This window comes from Chaetodon auriga, chromosome 13 (assembly GCF_051107435.1).
Source record: "Chaetodon auriga isolate fChaAug3 chromosome 13, fChaAug3.hap1, whole genome shotgun sequence".
NCBI lineage: Eukaryota > Metazoa > Chordata > Actinopteri > Chaetodontiformes > Chaetodontidae > Chaetodon > Chaetodon auriga.
In genome coordinates, this window is record NC_135086.1 from 4,729,415 (window position 1) to 4,734,251 (window position 4,837).

Genomic DNA, 4,837 nt, shown 5'->3' on the forward strand with positions numbered 1-4,837 from the left:
AACCATGCGTGAAATGGAGGACACTTTCCAGTGGCCACTTGTAGCAGCTCAACACCAATCCATGAAATTGATGTCTGTGTTTGCCTGCTCTTGCAACCTCATAAGCACTGGTGTGTGTTTAAAATACAGTTAACAAGTCAGGTCACTAATTGCACATGATAGTGGATAGCAGAGGGAATGGACTGTGCAGCGGTCTGATTTTTCATTTCATTGTGCTGCATTATTGATTTTAATTCTCTTTAGAAGTTTGGTTTATTGTTTACCTTTGTTGTGGCCTCACCAAATTGCTAAATCTAGGAATGCCTACTTTCAGAATCAATGAGTATTGATGAGCACAAAAGGGAGAGGGACTAAAACTTCATCAGAAACCTATAGAAATCTCCATCCTCAATAAACAAGCCACCAGTCATCTCAGTGTGACTTTGAAATCAATACAGACTGATGATGAGAACAAAGCCAATTAGGAAAGAGAACAGGCTTAAATGACATCAACAACCAAAAAGAAAACTCTCGTGAGTCCAATTAGCTGTCACCCATTCCAATGTGGTCATACGATCAATAGATATAAACAATTAAAACGTAGTAGGACACCACTGGTCAGGATAATTGAGGTCACAGAGCCATCACACATCTCGCTGTGACTTGGGGAGGAATATAAATAAGCAACAGTTAGGAAGGATGGATACTTGCTCTTTACAACACCATAAGCCAAAACTAGCCTGGGTAGGTGGAGTCCAGTCCAGTGGAGGCCAATTATTTCCCAGTAAGAACATATATTTTGCTGCGATGCACTGGTGCTGTAATCAAAATGCGTAGGGAAGATGTAGTATCAGAATCGTTACTCACTGGCCAAAGGTCCCTGAGACATCGCGGCTCGATGTTTCAGCAACATGTAGCCGCTCTCTCCACGACTTAAACAACAGCAGACTGATATTTACATCATCCCAACATCTGTTTTACCTTCTGCACATGCCAGGACGACCCTTACACGATGCCAGTATGCCGCTTATCCTCTGTCCTACATTTTAAGTGCCAAAGAGAGCAGGAGAGAGTTCTGCTCTGCTGCAGAAGCGTTTTCTTGCCTGGGCACTGCAAGATGTAGGACAGAGGAAAAGGCAATCTGTTTATAGACACATGAAATTACTTGAAACAGTTTTACTTAATAGTTACTTCAAGTACCTAGATAATAAGATAGATAATTCACCACATAATTACTTAGCCAAGTAGATCACATATGGACTTAAATGATTACCCTACTGTGGTTGTACTCATACTACACAGTACAACTGTATGTATTTATCTGTCAACATCTTATCAACATGGAATAAAATATAGATTGTGTTTTCTTTCCATTCCATGAGACAGTTGTGCATTTAATTATATTACAGCCTAGTTAGCAATTGGATTACCATATGACAGTATGAATGAATCAGTGATTCACATGTTCCTCTGATTTGTTCATTGTTCATGTCGTGATTGCAGGTCTGTAATTTGGTGTGCGTAACTTGCAATAATCCCCATCCTTGTATCATATACACACAAATAAATGTCTCTAAATAACTCGTGGGTAAAGTTTGAATGTGATCAAATGAGACTCCCTGGAAAAATAGATTATGGCATCTTCCTGAATAAATATGAGAGAGAAAGCAGCTGTTACAGGTTCTCTTTCATAAAGGGAAAGATGTTCTATGTCTGGAGAGCAGGAGTGGGATGGTCTTCACTGTATGGCAGAGAAGAAGGTGCTGTGTGTCAGACTGAAAAAGGGAAACACAAATCACCTCATATACATATGTGTGTGTGTGTGTGTGTGTGTGTGTGTGTGTGTGTGTGTGTATAAACACACCTTTAATTTTGTAATTTTGACAGTTTAATGACCACAGTGATAACAGGACAGAGCAGTTATTTTCCCCTTCTTTCTGTGCTTTTCATGTACATATTATTGACTCTTACCTCCAAACCATTCACTTTAGTTCTAATAAATAATGGCACAGGTTGGCCACTCAGAGCACTACAGTACAATGAAGAATTACAGTGTACAGACTCTAGCTGGATGCTTCCTGCAGATAAAACAACCTAATGAACTCCAGGCATTAACCGTAGATATCTATCGACAACAGCAGCTGCTCTAAATAAAAAAAATGAATGCCACACAAATAAATGTTTGCTAAATCACACAACTTATCTCGTTCGCCGACAGTAAAATAGATCAGTTCCTTGGGAAATGTCCATTCATCAACAAAATACATTTTTACAAACATGCTTACATGAGCTCCAAATACATTCCCGAAGAAAGCTTTGAGGTCACTCTCTTGCTCTCACTGCTGCTCTGTGTTACAGTATCGTGGAGATATCACACACCCGAGCAGGTTAACCAGGCTACAAAAAGTGGAAAGAATAAAAAATAATCATTCATCAACCGCTGTCTGTTAGCTCATTCATCGGGAAACGGAAAAATCAGTTGAAGCCTGACATATTTAAGTCTCTGCAGTCGTAATGCCAGTGAAAATAACTCCCAAGTTAGAGGTGAAAATGATGTGCATGTTGCATTTCACTGCTGTAGATGTTTAAAGCTGAGCGAAAGTTGGGTGCATCATGTCTGACGCTATATTGATCTTTTAATAAAAGTCTAAAATTCTGTCCTCAATGTTGTCATTTTTTTCCCTGTGGTATTGAAATTGGAAAGGTATTATATTTTTCAAGGTAGTGTACTGAATTCCAGTATTGTGACAACAGAAAAATACATAAGGAATGGTGGCTGCTGTGAGTACAGATCAGTCTTTTTGCTTCTTGTGGTCCCACATATAACACACATGGTACCTTGATAGTTGAGTCTGCAGCCTGCAGGGAGACCTGATCCTTCTTGTAGCCACTGCTCCATCGTCAGCTCATTCTGGGCATGCTTCAGGGTCATTTTGGGCCTCGACAGAAAGGAGGAGGACAGAGACATGATAAGATCTATTAACAGGAAATCCATGATAAGACTATTACAAGACTACCATAATGACAGAAATCAAGACTGTTAAAGGGAAAGTCTGGTATTTTTCAACCTGGACCCTATCTTCCCTTCATTCTGGGTGACTAACGGGGACAAACATTTGATGACCCACCTATTTATGCAGCTAAAGAATGAAAGAAAGAATACAGGGAATGACAAACAAGGAAACAGAATGAGAGAAAACAAACTGGGTCGTACCATGTCTGGTGCAAAAATGTCCTTGGAATGCAAACACATACCTGCACTTAATTCTCTGCCATCATTCCCACCGATAGTAGAAATTGCAGATTCCTAAGATGTATTGTCTGGAGCTCGCTTGAACCGGGCCGTTCCACACAACACATTACAAAGCTGGACCCACCACGAGCCCGCTGAGGTTTTGGCTCGGCCATGGGCCCTCTCAGACTGCCTGCAGAGGGAACAGATTGAACTATGTCAGCCTTCAAAATTGTTGTTATTGTGGCTTGAAATCGTAAATGTACAATGACAGGGTTCATACAGGCAAAACAAAAAGGAATTCAGGGACTTTCAAGCTTGGTTTTTTTTTTTCTTTCGTTTTGAAGTCAATAATTCACTTTCAAATACAGTCTTTTGTTAAACATTAATAAATGACGTGATCAGGCCGTCTCATGGGCTTGCACCTTGTGGAAATAAATACCATCTGTAGACGAAGCTGAGGGCTCAAAAACCCACAACAAAGAGCGGGGAGGGCATTGTCGCTCACAGTCAGTGTCACCCAACAGCTCTGTCAACTCTGCTTTGTTTTGTTTGGACTAAATACTTCCAAGAGCAAATGCTTGTAAAATATGGAAATCTAGTTTTTGTAATTTAGTAATATGTTGACTTTTGCCTCTCTATACCAGACAGCTGGTAGGAAAGAAAGGAGATTGAAGCACTCTGACATTCACTCCGACTTACTGTATGTATGTGTTTTAGGTAAAAACTGTTCAAGGCGATGAAACTTCTGGATTTCCTGAGAGAAGAGTAGGGACTGTAAAGTTTTCTGTTTCACCCTTTTAATGGTTTATGTGAAAATTGGCCTTTAAGTGCTCATTATCTGCCTGTGTAAAACTAATTACTCGTTGTGATTGCATGCTTTTACAGAGAGGCGCCTGTCAAATGACCAAATCCGATTCTTCAAGGAGCGTGCCAAGAAAGAAGTTCCAAGGTGTCTTAGTAAGTAATTAAAAGTACATTTGCACATCTCGGTTCGGGTTAGGAGTGGGTAAACCAATCAAAGGTTTCGAAATTGTCTTCAGAGGATCTGGGGAGACCCCTCTCCAAGGATTCCTGTTTCAGGAAATGTATGGGTGTGCTGGCTGCTGATGGACAAGTGGTTCTGACATCCCTCTGAGCATGTAAATTTAACATAGCATCCAATGTATATTTAAATTATGCTTATGTAAACTGATTTTATTCTACCTTAACTGTGATATGTTACATCTAGTGTTCGACTCCAACAGTGTTCATTGATGAGGAGCGCGCCACTATGCCAATGGGCAACAATGAGGGGGTTAAAGAAACTAAAGGAGAGCCCGTCAGTAAACCTGCCTAAACAGAAGACTCCTTCTTCCTTACCTGTAAAATGTACATGACAATCTTTATTCCTATTTTTTCATTCACATTGTTGTATGTTGTGATACCAGCCACAAGCTCCTGGTGGAATTATAAGAACGACATCTCAAGTTGTTGATTTTCTTGTTGAAGTGCGCTGTGTTTATCACATTCAGTCCTTAATTTGAAACTTGGCTCTATTTTCACCACATCTCTCAGCATCTTGTTGATGGGAACGCTCCACCTTACCAAGTGAAGAGAATAGGATGCAGCAACTGCAAGCACCTG

The 4,837-nt window shown here is 40.3% G+C and overlaps 1 long non-coding RNA gene across 1 annotated transcript; it reads right to left on the bottom strand.

Moving 5' to 3' along the window:
* Positions 1 to 1,871: 1,871 nt before the first annotated feature.
* LOC143330014 (uncharacterized) lies at positions 1,872 to 3,366 on the bottom strand. Its single transcript, XR_013077925.1, has 3 exons — positions 3,235 to 3,366; positions 2,818 to 2,918; positions 1,872 to 2,376 (listed from the first exon to the last, which is right to left on the bottom strand). It is a non-coding gene; the product is annotated as an uncharacterized LOC143330014 (long non-coding RNA).
* Positions 3,367 to 4,837: the final 1,471 nt, after the last annotated feature.